Source organism: Pseudophryne corroboree, chromosome 10, assembly GCF_028390025.1.
Source record: "Pseudophryne corroboree isolate aPseCor3 chromosome 10, aPseCor3.hap2, whole genome shotgun sequence".
NCBI classification, from domain to species: domain Eukaryota; kingdom Metazoa; phylum Chordata; class Amphibia; order Anura; family Myobatrachidae; genus Pseudophryne; species Pseudophryne corroboree.
This window is the reverse complement of record NC_086453.1, coordinates 365,912,429-365,923,263: the sequence shown is the minus strand read 5'-3', so window position 1 is coordinate 365,923,263 and position 10,835 is coordinate 365,912,429. Positions and strand designations below refer to the sequence as shown.

Here is a 10,835-nt window from a genome sequence, read left to right as displayed (position 1 = left end):
TTCAGAATATGAGCAGCCAAAGTATCGAGGTTGTAAAACTTTGTAAACGTGTTCGACCCAGACCAAGTTGCAGCTCGGCAAAGTTGCAATGCAGAGACATCCCGGCCAGCCCCCCAAGAAGACCCTACTTTATGAGTAAAGGGGGCCTTAACAGATTTTGGACACAACAGTCCTGCCGTAGAATAAGTGTTCTGGATAGTGAACCTAATCCAGCAAGAAATAGTCTGCTTAGAAGCAGGACACACAATTTTCTTGGGATCATAGAGGACAAACAGAGAGTCCGACTATCTGTGATGAGAAGTTCTGTTCACATATATCTTTAGAGCTCTTACAACATCCAAGGACTTTGAAGTAATTGAGGAGTCAGTAGCCGCTGACACCACATTAGGTTGGTTGATAAGGAATGTCAACACAACCTTCAGAAGAAACTGCTGACGAGTCCGGAGCTCAGCTCTATCTTCATGGAAGATTAAGTAAGGGCTTTTACATGATAAAGCCCCCAGCTCGGACACACGTCTAGCAGAAGCCAAGGCCAACAATGTGACCGCCTTCCATGTAAGAAATTTGACCTCTACCTCCTATAGAGGTTCAAACCAATCCGACTGGAGGAACTGCAACATGACATTAAGGTCCCAGGGCGCCGTAGGCAGTACAAAGGGAGCTTGGATATGCAGAACTCCCTTCAAAAAACTCTGAACCTCATTGAGGGCAGCCAATTGTTTCTGAAAGAAAATGGATAGGGCTAAGATCTGGACCTTTACAGATCCCAAAATCAGACCCATATCCACTCCTGCTTGCAGGAAGAGGAGGAAACGTCCCGGTTGAAACTACACCATAGGAAACTTCTTGGACACACACCAAGAGACATATATCTTCCAAATACGATGGTAATGTTTAGACGTTACCCCTTTCCTAGCCTGTATGAGGGTAGGAATAACCTTCTTCGGAATGCCCTTCCAAGCAAGAATCAGGCGCTCAACTTCCATGCTGTCAAACCTAGCCATGATAAGTCTTGATAGGCGAACGGCCCCTGCTGCAGCAGGTCCTCCCAAAGAGGAAGAGGCCTTGGCTCTTCTTGCAGTAGATTCAGAAGGTCCGCGTACCAAGCCCTTCTTGCCAAGTCTGGGGCTCTTATAGGAGAATCTGCCTGAAGAAGACCGTTGCAGACGGCTCTTAGTTCCAGAATGTTGATGGGCAGGCCGGCTACCAGGCTTGACCACCTTCCTTGGAAGATCACCCCTTGAGTGACTGCTCCCAAGCCCCGGAGGCTCCCATCCGCTGTTAGAAGGACCCAGTCCTGAATTCCGAACCTGTGGCCTTCCAGGGGGTGAGGTAATTGGAGCCACCAGAGGAGTGAGATCCTTGCCCTTGGCGACAGACAAATTCTCTGATGCATGTGGAGGTGAGAACCCGACCACTTATCCAGGAGATCCAGTTGGAAGGCCTGAACATGGAACCTCCCGTACTTGAGAGCCTCGTAAGAGGCCACCATATTTCCCAATAGGTGAATGCATTGATGAACCGACACCCGGGGTGGCTTCAGGACATCCTGGACCATGGATTGGATCACCAACACCTTGTCCCGTGGAAGAAACACCCTCTGCACTTCCGTATCCAGGATCATTCTCAGAAATAACAGCCTCTGGGTTGGTTCCAAATGTGACTTTGGAAGGTTCAGAATCCACCCATGACTCTGGAGCAGTCGTGTTGGGAGAATAATGGACTGCAGTAGCTTCTCCTTGGGTGATGCTTTTATCAGCAGATCGTCCAGATACGGAATGATTTTCACACCCTGCTTGCGGAGTAGAATCATTATTTCCGCCATCACCTTGGTAAACACCCTCGGTGCTGTAAAGAGGCCGAATGGCAGGGCCTGGAACTGAAAATGACAGTCCAGCAATGCGAAGCGGAGATAAGCCTGATGCGGCAGCCAGATCGGAATGTAAAGTTACGCATCCTTGATAACCAGTGATACCAGGAATTCCCCCTCTTCCAGACCTGATATTACCACCCTGAGAGACTCCATCTTGGACTTGGACTCCTTTAGAAAGGGGTTCAATGATTTTAGGTTCAGAATGGGCCTTACCGAACCATCCGGTTTCGGAACCACGAAAAGGTTAGAATAGTAACCTTTAGTCAGCATGTGAGGTGGCACTGGCACAATGACCTGTGCCTCCACCAGCTTTTGGACAGCATATTGAAGCACTGCACTGTCCTCCAACAGAGTTGGTAAGCCTGACTTGAAAAAATGATGAGTAGGGAGACTTTGAAATTCCAGCCTGTGTCCCTGAGACACAATATCTACTAACATATATATTGGTAGATGCTCAATTAGCTTAGTGATATCATTCAGGTGCTCGAAAGGGAGGGGTATTTCTAAGCAAGAAAAAAAGGCAATTGTTTACCCCAGCACCCTGAATGATAACCATAACCAGATATAAATTCCACATGATAATAGAATTCAGAGATCTTCGTTACACATATTTGTGCAAATGTGTGAATAAGCCCCAAAGCCGCATCAAGGCATCTCTGTATATTTGGGGTCCCTAGCGCTATATCTAGGTGCAGGGTGTGGCACCCCAAAACACCAGCATAAGCCAGAAAGCCCAGCGTAGCATACCAGTGAAAAAACTATAGTGTTAATAAATTAGTATTTAGGAAGCCGAAGCTATAGAGAAAGTGATACAAAAATGAAATGCAATTAAAATAGAGAAATAGTGTTAAAAAATGAATAAGTGAAAAGTGTTAATAGAATGTAAAGGTATGCCACACTAAGGCCATCCAGCTCAGCCAGTCCAGAGGCACCACACCTCACACCTCCATTACCCCAATCTGGGTCTAAGATTAACCAGCAAGGAGCCACATGATACGGTTATCATTCAGGGTGCTGGGGGAAACAAATGCCTTTTTTTCTTGCTTAGAAATACCCCTCCCTTTCGAGCACCTGAATGATATCACTAAGCTAATTGAGCATCTACCAATATATATGTCTGTTGTGAGAGGCAGAGAGGTTCCTGCATTAGGAGGAGGTGCAGGCACTGACATGCCACATGGAGCATTATGGGGTTGCTCCAAGGTAGGTAGCTCTTAGCTAAGACAAATTGTAGTAAGGAGCCATTATCATGTGGCTCCTTGCTGGTTAATCTTAGACCCAGATTGTGGTAATGGAGGTGTGAGGTGTGGTACCTCTGGACTGGCTGAGCTGGATGGCCTTAGTGTGGCATACCTTTACATTCTATTAACACTTTTAACTTATTATTTTTTTAACACTATTTCTCTATTTTAATTGCATTTCATTTTTGTATCACTTTGTCTATAGCTTCGGCTTCCTAAATACTAATTTATTAACACTATAGTTTTTTCACTGGTATGCTACGCTGGGCTTTCTGGCTTATGCTGGTGTTTTGGGGTGCCACACCCTGCACCTAGATATAGCACTAGGGACCCCAAATATACAGAGATGCCTTGATGCAGCTTTGGGGTTTTTTCACACATTTGCGCAAATATGTGTAACAAAGATCTCTGAATTCTATTATTATGTGGAATTTATATCTGGTTCCGGTTATCATTCAGGGTGCTGGGGGAAACAAATGCCTTTTTTTCTTACACAATATCTACTACCCAGGGATCCAGGCTGGACGATACCCAGACATGACTGAACTGTCTGAGTCTCGCTCCCACAGGCCCCACCAACAGGCCGTACAGTCCACCGTCATGCGTAGGACTTTGGGGTACCTGAAGCAGGATTTTGTACCTGGGAACCTGCAGTGGCATGTTTCCAGGACTTAACCCTACCTCCTCTAAAGAAGGTATTGGATGATCTGGCCTTTCAAGACTTGTTAGGCCGAAAGGACTGCTGCACAGCTGAGGAGAAGTATTTCTTCGGAGCAGGTGCTGCTGAGGGATGAAACGTAGAGTTACCCGCTGTAGCAGTGGATAACCATGCATCAAGCGCTTCCCCAAAGAGAGCCTGACCTGTATAGGGTAGCGACTCCACGCTCCTTCTGGATTCCACGTCGGATGACCACTGGCCCTGATGATCTGAAACAGACATGGAAGAAATTCCCACAGCCATGGAACCCAGGTCTTTCATCGATTCTACTACAAAACCTGCAGAATCATGTACAGATGGGTCCACGTTTATCTTGACTTCTTTGCTGCGCCTAGGCATACAGTACCATGGTTTATTAACATAAGCATTTCATCTATTGTTCTCAGCTGCAATACAATACAGAGAACAATACAGCAGGGGATTAAGTCTGACTGACCTGGCTCACTTAATCCTATTAAAGGCCAAGATAAACATGGATCCATCTGTATGTTGCGTAAATATAATGCAACGTCATCCCTATTCATCGTATCCCAATCCTCAAGCAAGGTAGCCGACCACTTCACTATTGCCTTTGCAATCCATGCATTAGCAATAGTGGTACGTAATATGGCCACAGATGCAGTATACATTTATAGTATAGACAGTATAGATTTAAGTGTGTTATCAATCTTTCTATCTGCCGGCTCATTTAATGCGGTAGATCCCGGAACAGATAAAGCCACCTTTTTTGAGAGGCTGGATAAAGATGCGTCAACAATCGGCGGGTTTTCCCACTTTTTCCTGTCCTCTTCAGGGAAAGGAAAGGCCACCAGAACCCTCTTAGGGATCTGAAACTTATTTTCGGGGTTAACCCATGCTTTTTCAAGTATAGCATTCAGCTCCTTTGACGCAGGGAAGGTTAGCGAAGCTTTCTTATTTTCAGAGAAAAAGCCTCCTCAACCTGCTCAGGTGTGGTATCATTAACATTTAACACATCCCTGAGAGCCTCTATCAACAATTGCACCCCTCTTGCAAGAGATGCGGACCCCCGCAACACATCCCCATCACCATCTGTGGTGTCAGAACCGGTATCCGTGTCATCTTGTGTGACATGTACCAGCGCATGTTTGTGGGGGTATATAGCGGGGTGTCCTGAGGTAGCAGACATGGTCCATACAGCCATAGAGCTCTGTAATACCTGGGTTGCAGACTCATTACTGGCAACCCTGTCAGAAATCTGAGAAATCCAAGTTTTGATAGAGGAAAACCACTCTGGTTCCCTTGCTGGTATCTGTGCTAAACCAGTGCTAACCTGATTACATGGAATGGGATCATCCTGGGAGGATAAATCCTCTGCAGCATATGGACTTAGCTAAAGGAGTCCCCCAAACACTCCAAACACACAGGTGGGGGCAGACAGCGTTTCCCCACCGAGAAAGGCAAGAGAGAGAGACAGAGATTGGAGCAAACACAACACACAGCGCTTTCTAGCAAAGGGAGACCCCTTATTAGCGCTGGCTGTACTCCTTAATAGGACACACAGTCTAATTACAGCCTCCACTCCCTTCTACAACCCCCTGGTACCATATACAGTAAGCTGGAGTTGCTGTGGAGGGACCTGTTCTTCCTCCCAGTGCTGTGAAGGCAGGAAAATGGCGCTGGAACGCTGCTGGGTCCGCTCTGAGGAGAAGCTCCGCCCCCTTAATGGCACTGTCTTCCCACTCTTCAGATGATTATACTGGCCTGAGGACTTTTGCTGGCTGAGATCCGTGGACCCTGACAGGCTTGCTGACCAGTGTGGGTGGTAAGCGCTGGCCTAGGGTGCCCCTCACAGCGCCGCACTATGTGCCTCTGGTACCTTCATGGAGCACAGTTAATACTGTTCTCCCTCCCCATTGCCGCCATCTTCACACCGGCCCCCCGCTTCCTAGGGGGGTCGGTGACTCACCACTTCTTCAGCTCTGTCAGGGGTTGGCGACATGCTGCTGGGGCGAGCGTTCCCCTGTGGCGGAGAACGATCCGATCCCTCTGGAGCTCAATGTCCAGTCAGCGGAGTCAGTGGCTCAGACCCCACAGGACGGACACTGCTCCCCCCCTTAGTCCCTCGGTGCAGGCAGGCTGTTGCCAACAGCCTCCTGTAAAAAAATAAACTCTAAAATAAACTTTTATAGAAAAGCTCTGTAGAGCTCCCCTAGCTGTGACCGGCACATTTTCTAAACTGAGTCTGGTAGGAGGGGCATAGAGGGACGAGCCAGCCCACACTCTCAAACTCTTAAAGTGCCAATGGCTCCTGGTGGACCCGTCTATACCCCATGGTACTAATGTGGAACCCAGCATCCTCTAGGACATAAGAGAAATATTATTAGTATTATACATTCACTGTTCAAACTTCAAACTTGCTTTCAAACAAATGACTATGGCTTTGAATTTTAATTTCACAATGTCAGGCCAAATATCTGTATACAGTATGTGTTTGCACTAGAAATATTTAAATTAAATTGCTTAAATATTTTACAATATTTAAATATAAATTAAAAAATAAATAGTATGATGATTTATTCTGCTGTAGGAGATGATCACTCTGTCACCTGCATTCCCATGTCAGCTCCTGAGGCTGATAAACCATCATATGATAACACGGATATCCTGGTTACTGATGAATATATATAACTGGATCCTGGTGAATATAAACAGAATTCCTGAGCCAGTAAATTAATACCCGTGAGCATCAGACAGCCTGTGACACAGTAATACAAGATGGATTCCAGCGCCCATAAATTCTATCCTGTACACGGCATTGATTCTATAGAACTTCTGGAAACATATTTTTCTAACAAACCAGACATGATCTTTGGAGATGATACAATTAAATTTCCAATGGAATGTTTACACCGTGCTTTCAGTGAGGGTATGTATATTATACTGACAGTATGTATATTACTATACTGACCAACTTACCCTAGTGTGAGTGATTGCATGTGTACAGGTGTGTGTTGGGGAATTTAGACTGTATTCTCTAATGGGGCAGGGTGCATGACAAATATATTCTCTGTACAGCACTTCATAAAATGCTTGGACTATATAAATACATTTTTATAATGATACTTTATGATGGATCTAAGATTATATATTTCTATGCAGTTGTTAAAGTGAAGAATTACTTTTTAATTTGCTAAATGCAATGCCTATGACTCTTTCTTTGATGACGGAACATGACTGTGTACAGTACATACTGATTACCATTGAGTGTTAGGAATATGCATTACATCATTATATCTGTCCACTGACATGTCTATGTAACATACAGTACTGTACAGAAAGTAGTTCTTACACTATAGTGTATTTCAATGGAGACCTCTCGCATGTGCAATGGTGATTCTTGCACTATAATATTTTATTTGACACCTTATACATGGGCAACAGTGATTTTTAAAAGCAAAATCTGGTGGATGATCACTAGTATTACACTCGCCAGTAATGCCATACGCCAAATGCCAGAGACGGATAGATGAGCGAGGCTCCATCTGTATGCATTACGTCATTAGATCTGCCCACTTACATATTGTAGTTACAGTGTATTGAGTGAGGATTGAAGAACCCTGTGTAATCACACTATCAGATGACAAGGACTAGAAGGGCAAATTGAGAACTTGAAATGGCCTCAGACAAGACCAACTAAAAAGTAGGTGGGGATGACCAGGGCCAAAACTAGGATTTTTGTCACCAAGGGTAAGGCAGCAATTTGGCACCCCCCCTTTTCTAACATAAAATTATTATCATTCCTCCTTCCTACCACACTTTTTATATAGGACAGAGTGCACTGCAAACAGAGTGGTCTTACAGTAGGGTGGGAGGATCCCTGGCAGCGATGATACCCCAGGTCTTATAGTTGGGTGGGAGGATCACTGGCAGCCATGACAATCCCAGGTCTTACTCCAGGGTCACAGGATCCCCGGCTGCACAGCACCAGACCCCAAGACATGATGCAGGATCTCCTCACCTATGTGTAGCCACCAGCCCATGTGCAATCTACTGTAACTCACCAGCTGGTTCCCTTGTTGGATGTAATTTTTGGTCACACCATCTGTGTCCCCCCTCAGAGATCAAAGTCAGGGCAGTTGCAGTAACAGGGCCACCATGATGCTACCAGAGCAGGATGTGGGACTGTACCATCGCTAGGGAGTACGGAGTAGAAGATAGTTTAAGTAAGAGAAGGCAAATCACATGAGGGTAGAGGGCCCTGCTCATGAGAGCTTACATTCTAAATGGGAGGGGCAGCTAGACAAGGGTGACACAGATGGGGTAAACTGTGGGTGTGGGAAAGAAGGACTAGAAGGGGAGTTTGCTGGGTTAGGTAAAGAAGTAAATAAACGGGTGCAGGGTGTACAGTTTTAGCCCCCCTTAAGCTGCATGGTCCCCATAACAGAATGAAAAACAATGCTCAAAAAGATTGCTACATAGAGTAGAGCTGAGATGGGAAGAACTGGCAAAATATATGTGGGCACGGAAGATACAGGGGGTGTGGCCAAATCCTGGAGGTTTGGCCATGCACCTCTAAAAACAATGAACGAGTAACAATATGCATAAACTATGGACAGGAGCATTCATCCTTCTCAACAGCTGGGCCAGGTCTCTGCCAGTATCCTCGGACAAGTCTGTGTCCAGAAACATGTAAGAGGGAAGATTCCACACCAGTTACAAAATGTATGAAAGACCAAAATAAGACAATTGGGGGGAATATTCCCAGATAAAGTCTATGTAGCGGTGAACCCTGAGTCAACAATAGTACTGTAGAGTAGAGAAGGAGTAAGACTTTTTTTTGGGTGCACTCTTAGGCTGATTAACAGTGATCAAGAAATAGGTAAGTATATTAAAACTTGACTTTTAATGAGAATAATTAAAAGCTGGTATCCAAAATGACACACACAAACATACAAATAACATAAATATAAAAAAATATATCTTTGGTCCTCAATTATAATAGGAGGACTGACGGCACTGTGGCTGCAGAACCTGTCCGGTGGGAGATAGGGAGGCCGTGAGTCTGGGAGCCAGCTGCAGGAGGGCAGGATAGCTGATCGGTGACACTTAATTTCCACATATTAGAACAGGCATTTTTTCATTTCCCAATATTAAGGGTTGTTACCTCTAGCCATTGTGCTGCTAGCAAATGTTGATGCCGACCATTATTTGTGTCTCATTTAAGGACCTTATCAAAAAAGATTGTACATGCATTATTTTTCACAGATGAATATACTGCTTAATATTGCTATTTTCTTGAAGGTCTGAATTGCTGTATATTTGATTATACAGGCCAGCAATCATTGTGCGCATTTCTTTTGATAGATCTCTATATCTGCATACACAAGTGTACAATTTACTTTATTCTATTTGTTATCTAAAATCAGCATCTTTTCCTCCATCCATGGACTCTCACCAATGATCTGGAGTACCTATACGGGCGATTGTAATACTCCAGTCTCATCTCCGCCTAACATTGGCAGCAGATCCACCTTTATTCTATTTTCTCACTTTATCTGGTACAAATAATTTCCTTATAGTGATCTCTCATCAGTGATCCAGGGAGCTGATGAGTTCGGACAACCTACTATCATACCACACTGTAAGACGCCCAATACCGTCCACTCTTGGAAGCTAAGCAGTGTTGGGCTTGGTCAGTACTTGGATGGGTGACCGCCAGGGAATACCGAGTTTAGTAGAACTCTCTTATTCCTTGCCTAACACTAACAGCAGAATCACTGCTCTTATCTTCCTTCAATCTATTCACTTTTCTACATTATTATTTGTCCTGCACAAAAAGCTATCATTTGTGATTTTGGGGGCTGAGCTAACTGGCACAAATCCAGTGCCTCTATTTTTGATACCAGCATGCGGAATTGGCAGCTTTGGTCTCATAACTCAATTTAGGATCATACCTCCTATCATACTTGAAGACCAAAGATATATTTTTTATATTTATGTTATTTGTATGTTTGTGTGTGTAATTTAGGATACCAGCTTTTAATTATTCTCATTAAAAGTCAAGTTTTAATATACTTACCTATATCTTGATCATTGTTTATCAGCCTAAGAGTGCACCCAAAAGAGAGTCTTACTCCTTCTCCAATCACGTTCTACAAGTCTGTGTCCAGGTAATGAGTCTCTAAATCTGTTTTATAAGTGCTACAATGCAGTGGCAACACTTTGTTTAAATGCCAAGTTCTGTTGTTCTTCACATACAGACTCATTTTCACACAGCTATACAAGTGTTGTATATCATATTACTTAGCACAGTCTCCTGGAATGGGCTAGGTGCATTGCATTGTAATAGACACTAGCAGAGGGAACTGGTAACTCACACACGCCAGGCATCAGTGATATATAAGTGTGCATGTTTCCTAAGAGTTTACATTATGGCAAATTATGGACACTTCTGAGGTCTGTAAATGTCTGTGTGAATATGCTGGAAAGGTGACTCCAGTTACTGGAAATGCTGATCAAAGAAGTACTTACATACCTCATACATTACAGTGAAGCAGCAACAGGTGTGTTGTGAGGAAGTGGCTTACCTGTATCTAGGGATGTGCAGGTTCCCACTTGTTTTGAATAACCAATAAGATAAATCTGGATAAATCCGAACTTTAAATACATTTTGCAAAAATAAAGGGTAAATCTGTACCCGCACTCCTCTACCAGTAACAGGACATTACAGAATGATGCATAGTAGAGTACTGTAGATGCTACATATTACAGTATATTACACTCTGTAATCACTGGGATCTTTCCCTGCAGGTCACATTAAGGGAGACCTTTTGATTGACATCAGTTTTGGATCCTTCATTCATCATCTCTATACAGCCAGTGGATATTTCAAACAGATCATTGTGCTGAAGTGCTCTGAGCAATGTATTATGGAGCTGAACAAATGGATTAACACACGTACCGGAGCATTTGATTGGTCTCACGTAATGGAATATATTAAATGTCTAGAAGGAAACAGGTAAGAAAACATATTTTCCAAAAC

At 44.1% G+C, this 10,835-nt stretch overlaps 1 pseudogene; it reads left to right on the top strand.

Moving 5' to 3' along the window:
- The first annotated feature begins 9,414 nt into the window (after positions 1 to 9,414).
- Positions 9,415 to 9,534, top strand: LOC134968171 (5S ribosomal RNA; annotated as a pseudogene).
- Positions 9,535 to 10,835: the final 1,301 nt, after the last annotated feature.